At 42.1% G+C, this 19,800-nt stretch overlaps 1 protein-coding gene across 2 annotated transcripts in view; it reads left to right on the forward strand.

Annotated features, from left to right (window-relative positions):
- Positions 1-18,873: 18,873 nt before the first annotated feature.
- Positions 18,874-19,800, forward strand: part of snap25a (synaptosome associated protein 25a) — a 131,281-nt gene continuing 130,354 nt past the window's right edge. The window contains exon 1 of one of the 2 annotated variants that reach the window (XM_043696619.1): positions 18,874-19,143. The gene's annotated coding sequence lies outside the window, so the exon portion shown is untranslated. The remainder of the gene's footprint in view (positions 19,144-19,800) is intronic. The other variant, XM_043696618.1, reaches the window with a different exon arrangement.

The following is a 19,800-nucleotide window of genomic DNA, read 5'->3' on the forward strand; positions in this document are numbered from 1 at the left end:
TAGTGTCCAGGGATGTGTAGGTCAGGTGCATTAGTCAAGGGTAAATTTAAGGTATGGGAATGGGTCTGGGTGGGTTACTCTTCAGAGGGGCGGTGTGGACTTGTTGGGCCAAATGGCCTGTTTCCACACTGTAGGGTTTCTATAAAAATAAAACTCTATGAAATTTACAGAAGGCTGATACAACCAACAATAGCTGTGCATATAAATTAGATAGCTGGTGAGAGAAAGAGGCCCACAGAATGTGACACCCATGGATGGGACTGAGACTTCAAACAACTGCTCTTCTAGAAGAGAAATGGGTTGTGGAGAGGCAAGTCAAAACTGATTGCCTGTGATCTCTTTTGACTGCAAAACTAACAAGAAGCCGATAGCTCAAGCCATCCACTGCTGATACTGTCCCAAACTGCAGACATATTTTGTTATTTTTCCCTTTGAAGAGTACACATGGGCAGGGGTTAAAAAGAATAGGTGGAGTAGTGGACAGTGAAGAAGATTATCTCGGAGTACAACAGAATGTTGATCAAATGGGCCGAGGAGTGGCAGATGGAGTTTAATGTAGATAAATGCGAGGTGCTGCATTTTGGTAGGGCAAAACATAGTTTCTGGAGTCGCAGGTAGACATGCTGGTGAAAAAGACATTTGGCATGCATGCTTCCATTGGTCAGAACATTGAGTTTCGGAGTTGGAATGTCATGTTGCAGCTGTACAGGACATTGGTTAGACAACTTTTGGAATACCGCATACAATTCTGGTCACCCTTCTATACGAAAGATTTACAAGGATGTTGCCAGTACTGGAGGGTTTGAGTTGTTGGGAGAGGCCGGAATAGGTTAGGGCTTTTTTTTCCTTAGAGCATTGGAGGCTGACCTTATAGAGGTTTACAAAATCATGAGGGGCATGGATAAGATGAAAAGACAAGATATTTTTCCCAGGGCAGGGGAGTCCAAAACTGGAGGGAATAGGTTTAAAGTGAGAGGAGAAAGATTTAAAATTGACCTAAGGGGTGACATCTCATGTAGAGAGTAGTTTGCGTGACCCTATAGCTTTATAATTCTTCTGGACTGTGCTAGTGGGTCTAAATGTTCTCATATGCGCCAACTTGAGTTTGAGTGTTAGTGTGCTGTGAAGATGAAAGTCAAAAGATTACCCTGTCATCACCACTATATTGCAGGTAAAGGGATCTCTCAATCTGACTGCGTGAAGTCACGTAGCTAATAGGGTAATAAATGGACACTATCGTACTGAATGCTGAAATTCAAACATGGTCGAAAGAAATCGAGATGTCAGAATCTCAATCAATCTACAAAACTAAGGACTGCAAAAATGGCTGTTTCACTGACTGAACTATTGGTAACTTCCAATATAATGGCTGCAATTTCAACTATCCATTCTTCACACACAATGTAGAGGCTGATCGGATTATCTTTAACTCACACAAGCAGCTGTCTGGGAATTTCTAAGCTTCTGTGATGTGGAGAGACCAATGTGTAGATAATCACATGAAGCTCCTGTGCAAGATCCAGCAGTGATTGACATGTGTTCAACATTAACCCCTCGTTTCACAGCACCCTGCTTTCTCTCACACTTTGTGACCCTGGATCACGTAAACTTCCTGCCACCTCTTGGTGGCCAAAACATCATATTCATAAAAGAATAACAAATCACAACAAACTAACTCTTCCTTGAAGTGGGAGCAGAGAATCTTTAAATACACCTGAGAGAGCAAATATGGCCTTTGTTCAACATCTCTTCCAAAAGACTCCAGTCTTTCAGATTTTTTCTAAAATCTATGAGCAAAGCCACATTAAATTAGCTATATTTATAGTACAGGTTATGCTACACTGTGTAATAAATAAAATCTCTAGTCTTTATAAAAGCATACTAGCCAACTGCTGGAGTTCAGGAGTACAAAAAGTGTCAATCACCTAATGCCAGTTTATGAATAGGCAAAAACATCTGGCACCACACCTTGAAGCCCACTGGTACCAGCCATGGATCATAGCTTCCATTGATTTGTATCAATACAGATCAAATAGTCAGTGCCAGGTTGTGTTCATGGATGCTCTGTCAGATTGAATGTCTTTCAGGCTGATCCTCAAAGACATCCACTGAAACAGTGGGTTACTGCCAGTCCAGTTGCCTTCAATGAACAGAAACCTCTAGTGTTTTGACTAGTTCTGCAGGATGTTCTGCAGAGATTTTCAGCACTGTGCCACAGTCATTCTACTTCTCCATCATCTCAACCAATTGCATGTAAACCATCCCGATGAACTGCATGTGAGAGAGATGCTTTCTTTGCGTGCACCTTGAGATTTGAGCCCATACACTGTCCATTGGAGAATGGTCACTTCTCCAACCTCCATGGGGGAATGGCATTTGCGACATCCTCTAGGATCCAGGAATAGCTCACTAGACCTTCGTAATTTACCTTGTCATAACTGTGCTTTTCCAGCACCACACTCTTTGACTCTGATCTCCAGCATCTGCAGTCCTCACTTTCTCCCTGTAATAACTTTTCTGCCTTACTCACTACTTCTTCTGACTCAGTGCTCCAAATTTTGCATAAATTGAACCAACTGCAAATGCAGAGACAAGGAGCTGAATTTTCTTAATCTTCAATGTGAGCAGATTTAGAGATGGGGAGCATGGTTGGCATGCCAGGATGGCGTTTCAATGCATTCCCTCTACCAGGGATCTGATACCAATCTAACAGCTGCCAAGGAGGAGCTGGAAGCTATCAACTGCCACCTCCACATAATTTGCATTGGTAGGATGTCTTTTGTGGTGATTTGATGGTGTCTCTGGCTTTTTGCTGACAGTGCAATGGTTCCCTGCCTTGTGCAAAGGTGCCAGTTTAGATGCACAGTATCTAGATTAAAGTGGTGCTGGAAAAGCACAGCAGGTCAGGCAGCATCCAAGGAGCAGGAAAATCGACGTTTCGGGCAAAAGCCCTTCAGGAAATGTCGATTTTCCTGCTCCTCGGATGCTGCCTGACCTGCTGTGCTTTTCCAGCACCACTCTAATCTAGACTCTGATTTCCAGCATCTGCAGTCCTCACTTTTGCCTAGATGCCACAATATCCTTAACACAGGTTTGGGATGAGGTTGACATTTGAACCTGGGTCTCCACCTCCCAAAGAGAGGGTTGCACTCATGAAAGGGTGCAACCATGGTGAAGATCAATCTAGTGGAGGTCTTCTCCCCTCTGCTCTGATCCACTTCTGTAATTCAGATTATCAAGGTGTCCTTGCTGTTGCCCACCTGCATCAGCAGTACCTCTGCTTCTAGTGGAATGGTTGAGACTCTAGTGTTACTAGAACTCTGTTGAAACAGCAGGAGGATGACAAGCTCAGAGGTAGACAGTTAGGAGTCCATCTCCTGGAAGGTGGTTACTCTGTCTTGCTGGTTGCCAGGGTGAATTCAGAACCTCTACTTGGTCCTAAGCTTGGGGTCCCAAAGCCTGAGAGAAATTTCTGCCCAATGTGTCATGTAATATGACAGGAATCCTAGATACATGAATGGGACAGGTGATGCTGTGGAAGTGTCAAGGAGGTCATTAGGTAGACAGCCTCTTTACCCAAGGAGTGGTGCCTATAATGTGAGACACAGGGGAGCTTTCAGTGACATGCACACGATAAATTCAACCTTGAAGAAATAGCACCCATGCTTTATGAAACCTATCGAACTGACATTATTGTTGTGCCTTTGCTAGTCTCATTTTGCCACCCCACTTCCAATCTTGTCATCTTGCACAATTTCCCTCACTTATTATTGTCAGAATTCCGTATTTGTGTCGATTCAGTATTGGGCCTTCCTCTCTTGGTTGCATGTTCTCCACTGCGTCATTTCTTTGTGGGAGGGAAGGTGAGATTGGGATTAATGACTACTTTAACCTCTTACAGGTTGCCAAACTGGATACACTGGACTGTTGCCAGCATCTAATGTCTTTCTCCCTTTGCAAACAGTATAACTGACATCATGGGTGCACTGTGTTTGCGAAACAATCACTTTTTCATTGTATAGGCGTCATTGTGAAATTTGCCCTAGACGCATGTGAGATACGATCAAATATTGGATTGATATTAGAAATGTCAACATAACAGGTAACAAGAAATAAAAATGCCATGTAAGGAAAAGAAAATGCAGTTTTGAAGGTGGTGGTTCTCTGCCCTACAATGTACAGCTTTTATTTTTTAAGGGCAAAATAAACATTAAAAAGGAGGGGTAGTTTTTGACTTATAAAGTGGGAACAGAAATTGCAAGGCTATGCTGTTGTTCAATCTGTTAGGTCTTGATTGTGCATTCCATCTTCATCTATAGCCAGCTGTGCACCAGGAATGGAGCTTCCCGATTTCTGTCCTTGTTATGTTATGTATTCCACCCACAGAGCTTGAGCACAGACACATGTAAGCAGGCAGTGCAGTCCCCATATGGATAAGAGTCTTATTTACTCATAACGCACCATCTGCTATCTTGTCAGGGTAAGATTAACAAAGTCACACTCCACCAAAAACTGAAAAGCAATACTCACCAGAGCTCCAAGTGCTACTGCATACATTTGAATTGCAACACAGTTACTGATACTGTGCAAGAATTAGGTGGTGATGTAGTGCTTGAAGGCGAGACATTAAGACCTGGCGATAAAGAGATTGCACTAATCATAACTAATGAGAAATCAGCTGGTATTCCTGAGTTGGCAAAGGATAGTAACCAGCTTTACGAATAAGACTAGCAGATATCTCATCACAAATCCACTGGGATTATCTGCTGCTAACCCCAATGGACTTTACAGGGTTGAGGGTGGGGGAGGGTGAGGCCACTTACCACTTAAATGGCAAGTCCCTGCACCATGAGGGGTGTTTCTGAGACATCCCAGCATTCTAACAAGGCTGTAAAATGTAACTGAATTGGAGACTGGTGATCTGGAGGGGTCATCACAGCTATATCATTCCTTTTCTCCAACTCCTGTAATACACTCATATTCTGCCTGGCAGGCCATGAAAAGTCTGGAAATGTGAAGATCCCTGTCATGAGGAATCCATGTCCCTCAACGGGCTTGTTTGGAATGGTGGTTCATAGAATCATTGAATCCCTATAATGTGGAAGCAGTCCATTCAGCCATTAAGTTCACACTGACCCTCTGAGAGGCATCCCATCCCCCCTATCCTGAGCCCCACCATTTCCCATGGCTAAGTCACCTAGACTGCACATCTTTGGACTGTGGAAGGAAACCGGAGCACCCGCAGGAAGCCTACGCAGACATGGGGAGAATGCGCAAACTGCACACAGACAGTTGCCTGAGGGTGTAATTGAATCTGGGTCCCTGGCGCTGTGAGGCAGCAGTGCTAACCATTGAGCAACCCTTTTGGGTGTTGTGTATTTTTGTGCCAGCTGCCCATAGGTATTTCTGTGACAGAGTACTGGGGACAATATAGATGCACAATGAGTACTTTACCTCAACATCCATCACTTTATTGTGTCTGTTCTGCTAGCTTCAAACAAAACACAATTTCAAACTTCTGACATTGGCGTAAAAAGGCACAAATCACACTTTACTTGATTAGCATGATTTGACAAACACTGATTATTATAATGCAATAAGAATATAAGACCATAAGATATAGGAGCAAAATTAGATCATTTGGTCCATCAAGTCTGCTCTGCCATTTCACCATGGCTGATGTGTTCTTAACCCCATTCTCCTAACCTGTCCCCATAACCTTCCATTCATTTACCAATTAAGACCCTATCTGTATTTGTCTTAAATGCTTTCAATAACTGGGTCTCAATAGTCTTCTGCTACAATAGTTCCATAGATCCACCACCTTCTAGTTGAACAAACTCCTCCTCATCTTAATTCTACGGAGTTCTTTCACTCTGAGGCTGTGCCCTTAGGTCCTAGTACCTCCTGCTAGTGGAAGTATCTTCTCCATGTCCATGTCTCTAATCAGGCCTCTCTGTATTCTCTAAGTTCCAATGAGGTCTTCTCCCATCCTTCTAAACTCCATCGAGTACAGACACAGAGTCCGTCCTCAACCACGTCTCATACGACAAGTCTTTCATCCCCAGACCCATTCTTGCAAACCGCCTCTGGACCCCCTCCAATGCCAGCACATCCTTCCATAGATACGGGGCCTAAAACTGCTCACAATATTCCAAATGCAAAGCTTTTTGAGATCTTTGCTTTGCTCTGCTCTGTGACAGTGCTGTTTTGACACCCACCCACCAACCTCCACCAAATCTTTCAGTATGTTATTTATTGTTGTGTTTTATACAATTATGATCTGATGTAAACATTGAATTAACAAGCTGTAATCTGCAAGAAAATTCTTTATCAGGCAATATATTGATGCACCTCGGCAATCACGGGTATGGGGAAGCAGCTATAATTAGTCATGTACACATGTCACAATGTGTCTGAACACTTCCTTTCACCTCTGCAATCTGTTTTTCAGTGTCGGTCAAATTGAAAGGAGGAAATACACCACCGACCAGCTATAAATCTTCACAATTGAAAGGCATTTGCACTGTTGTTATTGAACACAGTGCATATCTTCCTATAATTCAGCATGAGGTTGGCAGTTTCATTCAGAAAGGCCATAAGAATAGCTGCACTGAAAATGAAAGATGTCCCACTGATGGAAGACCTTGCTGTTTGGGTCTGGTATTGTTGGTGAAACATAGTTGTAACTGATGCATGTTCCACCTGACTGGAATGTTTGATATTGACCCATGGTTGACAGAATTATTCCTTTGCTCTCCAGAAGCAACTCCTAATTGCAAATTATTTTTGAATGGGACAATGTCAGGATTATAAAGCACTAAGGAAGTGGCTTTGAAAAAATTACATTCCTTACTGGAACACTGTAACTCGAGTTGGTCTTCCAAGAGTCTTTCACTTCTGTTCTATTTTGTAGAATACTGCAGCACAGAAGAAATCCAGTTAGTCCATCAGGTCCATGCTATCACTCTCCAAGATCAATTCAGTTGTTGCCGTTCCCCGATCCTTGAACTATTTTCTGCTTTAAATATTTATCCAATTCTCATTTGAAGACTTCTTGTGGATCTGTATCTATCACCCTATTCCTTATCAGGCAGCACATTCCAAAACATTACCACTTGTTGGATAAAAACTATCTTCATGTTGCTTCCAGTCCTTTTCCCAACCACCTTAAATCTGCGCCCTTTGGATGTTGCATCATCATTAGTTGGAAATTATCTCTATCCAAACTGCTTATGAAGTTTAAACACCTCCATCATATGTCGTTTTAGCCTTGTCTACTCTAAGGAGAACAATCCTAACTTGTCCAGTCATCCAAGTAACTAATAATCCCTCATCTCTCAAACCAAGTGCAAGAAATCAAAATAGAAACCTAACAAAAACGCATTAAATACAGTACCACAGATGCTGGAGATTCACTGTCACAGAAGGCTGTAAAGACCAGGTCATTGAGTATATAGAGATAGATAGGTTCTTTATTGTCAAGGGCATAAATGGTTATGGGGAGAAAGCGGGAGAATGGGGTTGAGAAACTTATCATCCATGATTGAATGGTGGAACAGACTTGATGGGCTGAATGGCCTAATTTCTGCTCCTATGTCTTATGGTCTTATGGAGATCGGAAATAAAGACAGAGAATGCTGGAGAAATTCTGCTTGTGTGTAGAGAGAAAGAGAGTTAATGCTTTGAGTCCAATATGAGTCTTCCTCAAAATTATTTTAGCCTTTTGAGTGCATCAGCAGTAGCATAAATGAAATCACCAAATTAAAATTATTTGTTAAAAGTTGGTATTCACTTAATAGAAATTGCATATATATATATATATATATATATATATATCTATTAGGGTAGTCTTAATTTTTAAAAAAATCAGTCATATTTGACAATATAAAGAATTCTTTGAAATACCCTGTTTTGTTCATTATCATCATTATAGAAACAATTTCTCAAATGCATCACCCGAGAAGTTGTTTCATTCATCACCTTGTGCCTATGTATTGCTAATATTGGCATGTCTGTCGCATCTTTATTTTGAAAGCTCCTATGTACATGTTGTCTGTGGATTGTTTCGCATTTATTAGCCTTTCCCTCTAGGAACCTAATCATATTTACAATATCGTAGCTTTCAAACAATACCATAATCTTCCCCATTGTCATCCCTGGGTGTGTTCTCTTCCATCGGTAGCACTGACCTATTGGAAGTAGTACCTGATTGGTATATAGTGATGAGCAACTCTGGGAGTTCTCAACTTTATCTCGAGAATCCTCAAACTTTCACAGCATCAGGACAAACATGGACAAAGAACTACCTGCTGTTTATCACCCTGCATTCTTCAGCTAATGAATCAGTGTTCCTGCCTGTTGAATATCACTTGGAAGAAATGCTGAGCATGACAGGAACACAGAAAGTGCTCTGAATAGTGGACGTCAATGTCCATCATTAAAACTAGCACTACAACTAACAAAACTGGTTAGGTTCTGAAGGATATCTTCCAGACTAGACTTCAGCAGAAGGTTAGAGAACCATCATGAGGAAAAAGCTTGTTGGACCTCAACCATCACCAATTTATTTATCACACATGCATCAGTCGACATCAGTATTGCTCGGAGCAAAAACTTCAACATCCTTGAGATGAGGTCCTATCTTTCCTGCATAGTGTTGTGTACAATCACCATACTAAATAGGATAGATTCAGAGCAGGTCTTGAAGCTCAAAGAGACATCTATGAGACGCTTTGAATCGTGAGCAGCAGCAGAATTATATTCAGCCACAATCTATATCTTCATGGTCCAATATTTTCCTCACTCTATAACTACAATCAATTGATGGTCACAATGTTAGCTTAACAGCAGTGTAAAGGAGCATACCAGGAGCAGCATTACAGACCTATATATATATACAGATAATGTGCAAATCTGGTGAAAGTATATGCATGCTAAAGACAAAGATCAGCAATCCAATAACCAACATACCAGATCAATACTCTGCAGTTCTGCTACATTCAGTCATGAAAAGTGAAGGACAATTAATCAACAAACAAGAGGATGAGACTCCAGGATCATCTCCATTCTCAGTGATGGGGCAGATCAGCACATCATTGTAAAAGGCAAGCCTGAAGTTTTTACAAAGATCTTCCACTAGAAGTGTCAAGGCAATAATCATTCACAGCCTTGTCCTGATGTTCTTAGCATCATAATTGCCAGTCCTTGGTCAATTTGAGTTAGTCTGCATGATATCAAGAAACAACTGAGTACACTGAATACAGCAAAGACTATGACAATATGTTAGCTAAAGACTTGAACTCCCAAAGTTGGTTTTTGCCAAGTACCTCAAGTACAGTTACAATACTCCTGGACTCAATATCAAGTTCAAAAATTTGAGGGATTGAGCACCTTCTCCCATGTCCTTACCCAAGTCCCCACACATCAAGTTTTTCTTACCATATGGACTGCTACCACAAACAATCCACTGTCAACTGCTGATGGTCCCCATTAGCAGCCACTCATTCTTCGAGGCTGACCCCTACCCATTCCTTTTTCCGCCCAGCTGTTTCTCTCTCTCTCTGGGCTCCATCTCCACCCATTGTTTAATCCTTTCCCCAAACCCCAACCCATTTTCAGCATTTATGTTAAGCCTGCTGAGTTTCTCCAACAATTTCTATTTTGTTTCCAATTTACAGCATCTGCAGCTTTTGGGTTTTCTTTACACATATTGCTGTTTCCCTAACAACGAAGGTTGTTCGCAAAAAGTTAATTACATTTTTAGACTCAATTAAGGACAAAATGATTGAAATTGTCAATGACAGTGATATCAAGGGGTATTTTCCTTATCAATAACCGATTCACCAACGTTTGGTTTGGTTCCAACAAGACTACTTGACTCCTGACCTCAATGCAGATTGGTGTAATCATGAACTGAAAGCTGAGTTGAAGAGGTGAAGTGACAGTGACATCAAGGCATCACTGAACTAAGTGCAAAACTAAAATTGGAGTCAATAGAATTTGATGAATACATTTTCCTGACTGTAGTCATTCCTAGCACAAACAAAAATGATTATAGCTGTTGGTGGTGAATTATCTCAGGCCATTACCACAGGAATTTCTCAGGATTGTGCCTAAAGCCCATCTTCAGCGGCTTCATCAATGGCCTTCCCTCCATTATGAACTCAGAAATGGGGATGTTTGCTGATAATTGTACAATATTCAGTAGTCTTCACAATTCCTCAGATACTGAAGTAGTCGGACTCACTATGCAGCAAAACCTGGACAACATTCAGGTATGTGTTGAGAAGTGGCAAGTAAAATTTATACTAACAACAATTCAAGAAAGCAGCTCATCACCACCTTCTCAAGGTAAACTAGGAATCGATTATACATGCTAGCTTAGCCAGCAACACCCACACCCCATGAGTAAATGTAAAAAATACAAAATTCCAGGCATTTACCATCTATAAGAAGAAAATTTCTAACTATCTAATTATCACGATTGAATCATCAACTATTGACGTCCTGGGAATCACTATTGACCAGAAACGTATTTGAACTGGTCATATAAATAGTGAGGGAGCTCTTGTGGCACAGTGGTAGTACCCCTATCTCTGAACCAGGATGCCACCTGTTTCAAGTTCTACCTATCAAGAGGTATGCCATTGCATCTCTGAACAGGTTGATTAGAAAAGAAAATATAAACACTATGACTAAAACAGCAGGTCAGAGGCAACAAATTTGGAGAGAGTAACTCACCTCCTGTCCAGAGCCTATTCACCATCTACAAGGAACAAATCAGGAGTGTGTTGGAATACTCTTCATTGTCTAGACGAGTGCAACTGTAAAAACACCCAAGAAACTGACAACACTCAGACAATGGTGCCTACTTTATCAATATCTCATCCTCCACCTTATACCATTGCTTCCTCAACCAACGGTGATGCACAGTGGCTACAGTATGAACCATTTACAAAATTCTAATGAATGACTGTTGCAACTTGGGGACAGATTCAGGATTCAGAAACAGTCCTGGTTCCTGGTTCCTATCCCTAGTGAGACTAAAAAGCTTCCCATTAGCACTGGACAATCTATCAAAACATTACAAGTCTCAGAGCAAAAGGGTAGCATTCAACGATATGGGACAAGTGCAGGAAATTGGGATTAGCGGATCTTTACCATCAAGCCTCCTTCAAAAGCACCTTCCAAACCAGTAGCCTCAACCACCTGGACAGCAGGTGCAGGCAAACTCCACCACCATCTGCATTTAACCTCATAAATCAAACACCATCCTGACTTGGAGCTATATCATCATTCCTTCATTATCATTGGGCCAAAACCCTAGAACTGCCTCCCAAACAGCACTTGTATATGTGCCTTCAGCATATGGACTGTAATGGTTCAATAAGGCAGCTTACCACTACCATCTTCTCAAGGAGGAATCACGGGAATGCAATTAAATGTTAGTCTTGCCAGCAATGTCCAAGTACCGTAAGAGAAGTTTTAAACAAATGATTTGTTCACACCAACATACCATTTTGAGTGTCATAGATTCAAAGAATCATACAGCGCAGAAAAGGCTCTTTGGTCTATCAGGTCTGCAGCAACATAACTACCACTAAAGATCCGCTAATCCCAATTTCCTGCACTTGTCCCATATCGTTGAATGCTACCCTTTTACTCTGAGACTTGTAATATTTTGATAGATTGTCCAGTGTTAATGGGAAGCTTTTTAGTCTCACTAAGGATAGGAACCAGGAACCATGACTGTTTCTGAATCCTGAATCTGTCCCCAAGTTGCAACAGTCACTCATTAGAATTTTGATGGGGGTGAGTCCTTAACTGATATGGAGACCGGGGTTCCCAGGAGCAGCAGTTTGTAATAAAGGATAAATTACTGAAAGGGTACTTCAACATGAAAGCATGCTTTCAGCAACTGTTAAAAGGTTTGATTAATAAAATAGAGAAAGCAGGCCTTGAGTGTGACGGATGGAGAAATGTTTTGATGAGAAGGGCGGGATGTGGAGATGACCTGAGATTATTCCTGCACTTAGGCAGCTAGGGATTGTGTATGGAACTGTGGCATGGTGATTCAGTGCTTAACACAGCTGCCCATCAGTGCTAGGGACCTGAGTTCGATTCCGGCTCTGGGCAACTGTCCGTGTGGAGTTTGTACGTTCTGCTCATGTCTGTGCAGGTTTCCTCCAGGTGCTCTGATTTCCTCCCACACTCCAGGGATGTGCAGGTTAGATGAATTGGCTATGGGAAATGTGGGGTAACAGGGATAGGATAGAACAAGTGCACCTCAGTGGGATACTCTTCAGTGGTTGGTGTGGGCTGAATGGCCTGCTTCCATACTAGGGATTCTATTTTAACATAAGCTGTAACATTGAGACAGTAGTGGGGGTCACTGGACCCAAAATGTTAATGCTGATTTATCTCCACAGATGCTGCCAGACCTGTTGAGCATTTCTATCAATTTCTGTTTTTGTTTCTGCTGCTGGGTTCCCAGCTCTAGACAGTTCATTTGCCTTGTGTAGTGTCAAGATGCTGGAGACAGATTGGAAAATCCTAGTCATCTCTTACTGGGCTGCCTGAACCTTTCACCCTTAAAATGGTCAGTGCTGGAAATAGTGCTGAAATTATCAGACCCTGACTGACTTCATTCCTGGCCTTGGGTGGGAACTCAAAATCTTGCCTTCTGTGTCACTGCAATATTGCAAAGAATGGCAGCCTATATGCAATTTCAGGCTCTGGCCATGAGGTGGTGCTTCAGTCAAGCATTAAATGAATTCAATGGAGCAAAAGTAAACTAAAGCAGTTGCTGGAAATCTGAAATAAAAATAGGGTGCGTTGGATGGACTCAAGAGTCCATGGAGAGAGATACAGACTTAACATCAGGCCAATGACGTTTCATCAGGACTGGCGGTAGTTAGAGAAAGTCGACCTCACGTCTTGGAGTCATATTAATACAAAGGAAGATGGCTGCTATTGTTTGAGTTCAATCATTTCAGTCCCACGATATGGGGGTGCCAGTTATAGTCCAACCTGTTGTGTGAGTTTTAAATTTCAGTCTCAGGTATCACTGTGGGAGCTCCTCTGGACAATGTTCTAAACCCAAACATTTTCAAATGCTTCATCAATATGTCTTCCTTCTCCATAAGATCAGAAATGAGAGGCTCACTGATAATTGTGCAGTGTTCAACTCCATTTGTAATTCCTCCGATACTGGAGTAGCCTGTGGATGCATGGAGAAAGATTTATACAACATCCATGCAAGGGATAATATATAGTGAGTAATTTTACTGCTCTCAAAGTGCTAGACAATAACCATCTACAACTAGAGAGCACAACACTCACTTCTGATATTCAATGACATTAACATTGCTGAATCCCTTATCATTAACATTCTGGGGGTGGGGGGGGGGGGAGTAAAATTAACCAGAAATCCAGCTGGTTTGGCATATATCTCTTGTGGTTGCAAGAGCAGTTGAGCATTGGGAATTGAGAGATGCTATTGATCTTCTGACTATTCAAATCCTGTCTACAGTCTATAAGGTGTAAGTCAGGACTGTGGTGGAGTACTCCTTAGTCACCTGGATGAGAGTGGCTCCAATAACATTCAGAAAGATCAATGTCACCCAGGATAATACAGTCAGCTTGATCAATATCCCATTCACATTCAATCCCTCCACCACTATAGCAACAGTATGCACCATCTACCAGACTGCAGCAACTCACTGAGTCTCCTTCAACAGTACCTGCCTAACTGAGATTTCTACCACCTAGAAAGACAAGCAGAATCCTGAGATACCAGATTGCCCTCCAGGCTGGGGTTGTTTTCCCTGGAGCGTTGGAGGCTGAGGGGTGACCTTATAGAGGTTTACAAAATTATGAGGGGCATGGATAGGGTAAATAGACAAAGCTTTTTTCCCTGGGGTTTGGGAATCCAAAACGAGAGGGCATAGGTTTAGGGTGAGAGGGAAAAGATATAAAAGAGACCTACGGGGTAACTATTTCACACAGAGGGTGGTACGGGTATGGAATGAGCTGCCAGAGGAGGTGGTAGAGGCTGGTATAATTACATTTAAGAGGCATTTGGATGGGTATATGACTAGGAAGGGTTTGAAGCGATATGGGCCGGGTGCTGGCAGGTAGGACTAGTTTGGGTTGGGATATCTGGTCGGCATGGACTGGTTGGACTGAAGGGCCTGTTTCTGTGCTGTACATCTCTATGACTCTAAGACTTGGAAATATATTGCTGTTCTTTCACTTTTGCTGGGTCAAAATCCTGGAACTCCCTTCTTATAGGCACTATACCTTTACCACGTGGACTGTAGCAATTCAAGAAGGTGGCTCACCACTACCTTCTCAAGGGCAAAAAGGAGTAGGCAGTAAATGCTGTCCTAGCCAACATCATTCACAATAATGAATATTTTATAAAATAGATCTAGTTGTGTGTAAGCCAGGCATGGGGAATAGTTTTATGGCAGATATCTTTCTGCAGTAAGATTTCTGGTAACCTAACATATGTAATGATGTACTTGCAACCAGACCAGCACAGTTGTACATATTGTTTACTTGGACTTTGGTAAAGACCATAAGACATAGGAGCAGAAATTAGGTTATTCGGTCCATCAAGTCTGCTCTGCCATTCAATCAACCCCATTCTCTTGCTTTCTCCCCTTGATCCCCTTGACAATCAAGAACCTATCTATCTCAGTCTTAAATATACTGAAAGATCAGACTTCCACAGCCTTCTGTGGCAGTGGATTCCATAGCATCACCACTCTCTGGCTGAAGACGTTTCTCTTTATCTTCTTCTAAAAGGTCTTCCCTTTACTCTATGGCTATGCCCTTGGGTCCTAGTCTTTCCTACCAATTGAAACATCTTCCCAACATCCACTCTGTCCAGGCCATTCAGTATTCTGTAAGTTTCAATTAGATTCCCCCTCATCCTTCTAAGTTACATTGAGTATAGACCCAGGGTCCTCGAACATTTCTCATACGTTAAACTATTCATTCCTGGGACCATTCTCATGAACCTCCTCTGAACCCGCTCCAGGGTCAATACAGCCTTCCTGAGATATGGGGCCCAAATGTGCACATAATACTCCAAATATGGTCTGACCAGAGCCTTATAGAGCCTCAGAAGTACATCCCTACTCTCATATTCAAGCCCTCTCAAAATAAATACCATTCTTTTTCAGACTGGAGGCCTGTGATCAGTGGTGTTCAACAGGTATCAATGGTGGGTCCACTTTTGTTTCTCATTTATATAAATGATTTCAATGACAATATACAAAGCATGGTCAGTAAGTTTGCAGATGACACCAAGATTGATGATATATTCGGTAGTGAAGAAGGTTATCTAACATTACAAAGAGATCTCAATCAATTGGATCAATGGGCTGAGAAGTGGCAGATGGAGTTTAATTTGGATAAATGTGAGGTATTGCAGTTTGGTAAAACAAATAAGGACAGGATTTATACAATTAAAAGTAACACCTTGGGTAGTGTTGTCGAACAGAGGGACCTAGTGGTTCAGGTGCATAATTCTTGAAGTTTGCACCACATATAGATAGGATGCTTAAGAAGGCCTTTAGCATGCTTGCCTTCATTGCTCAGACCTTGGAGTATAGGAATTGGGATGCTATGTTGAGGTTTTAAAGGACATTGGTGAGGCCTCTTCTGGACCATTGTGTCCAGTTCTGGTCTCCCTGTTATAGGAAGGTTATTATTATGCTGGACAGGGTCAGAAAAGATTTACCAGAATGTTGCTGGGAATAGAGAGGTTGAGTTATAAGGAGAAGCTGAATAGATTGGGATGTTTTTCACTGAACCACAGGAGGTAGAGGGTGATCTTAAGAGGCACTTAAAATGATGAGGGGTATAGAGATGAATGGCAGGTATCTTTTATCTAGGGTGGGGGATCTCAAAACTGGGGGCATATTTTTAAGTTCAGAGGAGGAAGATTTTAAAAAGACATAAGGGGCAATTTTTAATTACACAGTGTAGAATTCTCTTCCAGAGGAAGTGGTTGATGTGATACAGTTACAACATTTAAAAGACATTTAGATAAGTTCATGAATAGAAAAGGTTTGGAGGAATATGGACCAAGCGCAGGCAGGTGGGACTAGCTTGGTTTGGGATTATGGTCAGCATGGACTGGTTGGACCAAGCAGCCTGTTTCCATGTTGTATGACTCTATAACTTCTATTCCAGCAGGTCTGTACATCTAAACAAATCTTTCTCGAATATTTTCTGATAGATTTTTCTTTTATTCGAGTGAACATTTTATATGGGGAGAAAGTGAGGTCTGCAGATGCTGGAGATCAGAGCTGAAAATGTGTTGCTGGAAAAGCGCAGCAGGTCAGGCAGCATCCAGGGAACAGGAGAATCGACGTTTCGGGCATAAGCCCTTCTTCAGGAACATTTTATATGCCAGTTTCCAAATGTAATCTCCTTATCAGATGAATGAACAAAATCAATTTTGAAAGTCAAGGTGGTTGTCTCAACTGAGTTGTGGGATCAGAGCAGTATAGAAGTGAAATCGTGTCACAATGTCAAGATTTAAGTAAAAAGTTACAAGGAAGATAGCATTTAAGTAAATGTTTAAACAAAATATCAAAAGGGAGAATGAGAGGGAGGAACAATAAGGTGAACAGGAGGAAGGCAGTAATTTAAAACAATTTATATATTTTAAATTTTAATTTTATAAAGTTTATCTTTAGGAAGCCAGTGAGCTGATTATAACTGCAGTTTTTGAATAGTTAGAGCTCTCTTTGTGGCACTGAGTATATTAAAAATATACAACGATAAGGTTTCTGCTTACTGTGTTTGTATTGCAAAATATACTTTATTCATAATAAACCTTTGAGTAAATACACAGATACTAAATCAATTTTGTGCAGTCTTTACATATCAAGAAAAAACAAACAAGGGAATATGACATTCACTGCAATAGCAAAAAAAGGGGCATTTCTTATTTATGCAGGACACTATTTACATACATAGAGGCAATGGAAAGGTCTGACAACTGAATGGATCTCCATTATACTTTGGCAGAAAGACGTTAGGACGCTGCTTACTGTGTTACTGTATGACTCTGTCATTGTGTGTGAGCTGAAAGCTTTCAAAATGATGGTCTCGGAACCTGGAGTGGATTAAACGCGTCTGTCCATTATGCATGATGAATCTTTGCCTCGGTACTCACATCGTTATGAATGATCATTGCCAAACCGTTTGTTCTGATGTCCCCTATTGAAACAATACATTTGGTACCGTGTAATCCTAATGAATGGACAAACATAGAGCCGCTGGTGAGATCTGGGATTTCCACAGAAGCCTCTCCCCAGTGGGGTTAGGATCTTCAAGGGTTAGAGGGCAGTGGACAGAGCCGTGATGTGATCTACAGAAGCTAAAGGCAGGGTTGTTGACTGCAATTTGAAATAAAATATTGACAATGCTTATGGGAAAACTGTCGGTCCGTTTTATAGCGTGTTTTCTCTCCCAAAAATGGAGAACTGCGTCATTTCCTGAGAATGTTTGCATTCAGCTGCCTCAGAGAGGACTCCCTGCAGACCAAGACATATCTTAATCGGTGAATTGTCAACAAACCTCAAACTTTGCGTGAGGTCCGAGTTAACTTCCCGGAGGCGGTCGATTCCTCACATAGTGGGGTTTGTTGTTGAAAAAAAGATGTTCAATGTAACAGGAGAGCCAATAATAAACGCCTGGTTTACTCTAGAGTTTGGATTACCTCACAATCCCTTCAAATCTGAAAAGGTGACTGAAGATTTACAATTAACCAGGGCAAATATCTCAACCATTTCCCCACCCTGGCTTCAAAATAGAGTTGCATTTAGCAGTGCAGAAGAACAGATTACTGGTACAATTTGGCGAGTTCAGTTCATTTCAGAACAGATGGTTTTGTTGACGGTTTACAGAATGGAAATACCTGCGTATGCTGGAAATCTGACCAAAAAAAAGCTGTCAGTGTACAACAGGTCAGGCAGCGTCTGTAGAGTGGAACAACGCTTTATCCCTGTGAAAGAGACATGAACTTGAAAAATTAATTCGCTTTCTCTCCCCACCTCGCCTGCTGAACGTTTCCAGCGTTTTCTTTTTCTGTCATTAATTCTGTGTTGGTACTTGGAGCGTTGCCCAGTGCCCACATACTGAGCCCTCCAGTTTTCAGTTAGGATTGCAAGTCATATCCCACAACAGTATTACAGTTACATTTCTTACTCATCATTGTACGCTGGAAACCACACCAGAGCAAAGTTAACGGTTTTTGTGAGACAAAGAATTAAAGCAAGGTTCCTTAGTGTAGAGAACAATCAACAAACAATTTATCGTAAATTCTGGACACGTTAGATGCATGAATATAATTGATGCATATAAGGTCCGAGTGCTTCTTTTAAGGTAAGTGGCGTTCGGGGTACAATATTTCTACTCAGCCCTTTCCAACTGCGAAATTCTTTAGGCACATTCCTATGAAACGAGTTGTTAGGACCTTCAAAGTGTTATAAAGTCCTGAGTTCATCAAATAAACTGTATTTAGATCGTCACACACGGGGAGAGAAAGGAAAACAGGATCTGCAGGAAATATTTAAAAGCTAGGATATTTTTAACTATTAGTTTTAGTTCTTTCACTATCAGTCCTTGATCAAAGCTGGAGAAGTTGTTGAGCCTCCTTTGTCGAACTGCTGTGATTTCTCCAGAGAAAGTGCTCCTAGAGGCGACAGGGCTGATACTGTCGTGACAGCACAGACACTGGAATAATGATGCTGAGGGGAAGGCAGAAATCCTGAGAGCAGCTGTTGATGACTCAAAGCCAGTGTCTGATGTTTGTCCCTCAGCCAGGGTCTATATAAAGCGCTGACGTCAAAGGCGGACATGCTCGATGGGAACTGGAGCTGTTGCCATTGAAGAAAGAGAAAGAGAGAGAGAGAGAGAGAGCGGGGAGGGAAGAGGAGGAGACTAACACTTGCTACATTCACACATACACACATACTGAACGGCGACGACAGCAAGGCAGCAACAGTGTGCTATCCCACTGCAAATACACCCTTTCTCTCTCATTTCTAGCCTTCACTCCCGGCGAAGCAAGCAGAAGTTGGAATCTGCCATCCGCATCTTTTTTTTCCAGACCAGGTGAGAAACCTGTTTAAACTATGCAGTAGTTCCACCTCTCACACTGTTTGCAGCAGAGGGTCCCTGGTGAGTAAGCTCCCGACCGATGTGCGTGTGTCTTCTTGTGTTACGATTGCTAAATTACCAGCTATATAAATTCTGATTTTTTTGGGAGGGGAGGGATGGGGGATTGATGGTGTATAACTTGCCTATATGGTGTTCGGGGGACTTTGGGCGGGTCAGCCTCTTGCCTGTGTTAATTATAGAGGATTGAATCGCCACTGAGGGCAGCCGCTGATTCTGGGCGGTCTCAGACCCCGTGAAACGCTTGAATAATGCCTGACCCTGGGGATGGACTGACGTTCAGCGATTACAGTGCAGCGCTAGTTTGACGCCCGAACCTGAGCTGGACTGAGGTCTGTTTCAGGACCCTGGACAGAGTCAATTGGACGGCCGAACCCTGGACTGTAGTAGGTCCGGGAGTTTCGTTTTCAGGACCCTGGACAGCGATATTACGATGCCTGAGACCGCGAATGAGACGCTGGGTGGTTTCAGGACCCGGGACAGCGCTCGCCTGTTGCCTGAACTAGGGCGGGTGCTTTTGGAGGCGTTCCAACAGGAACCACCATGTGTCCATATATACTGTATTTCTAAGTGAACCCGCTGTCAGAGCTTACT

Source organism: Chiloscyllium plagiosum, chromosome 9, assembly GCF_004010195.1.
Source record: "Chiloscyllium plagiosum isolate BGI_BamShark_2017 chromosome 9, ASM401019v2, whole genome shotgun sequence".
Lineage (NCBI taxonomy): Eukaryota > Metazoa > Chordata > Chondrichthyes > Orectolobiformes > Hemiscylliidae > Chiloscyllium > Chiloscyllium plagiosum.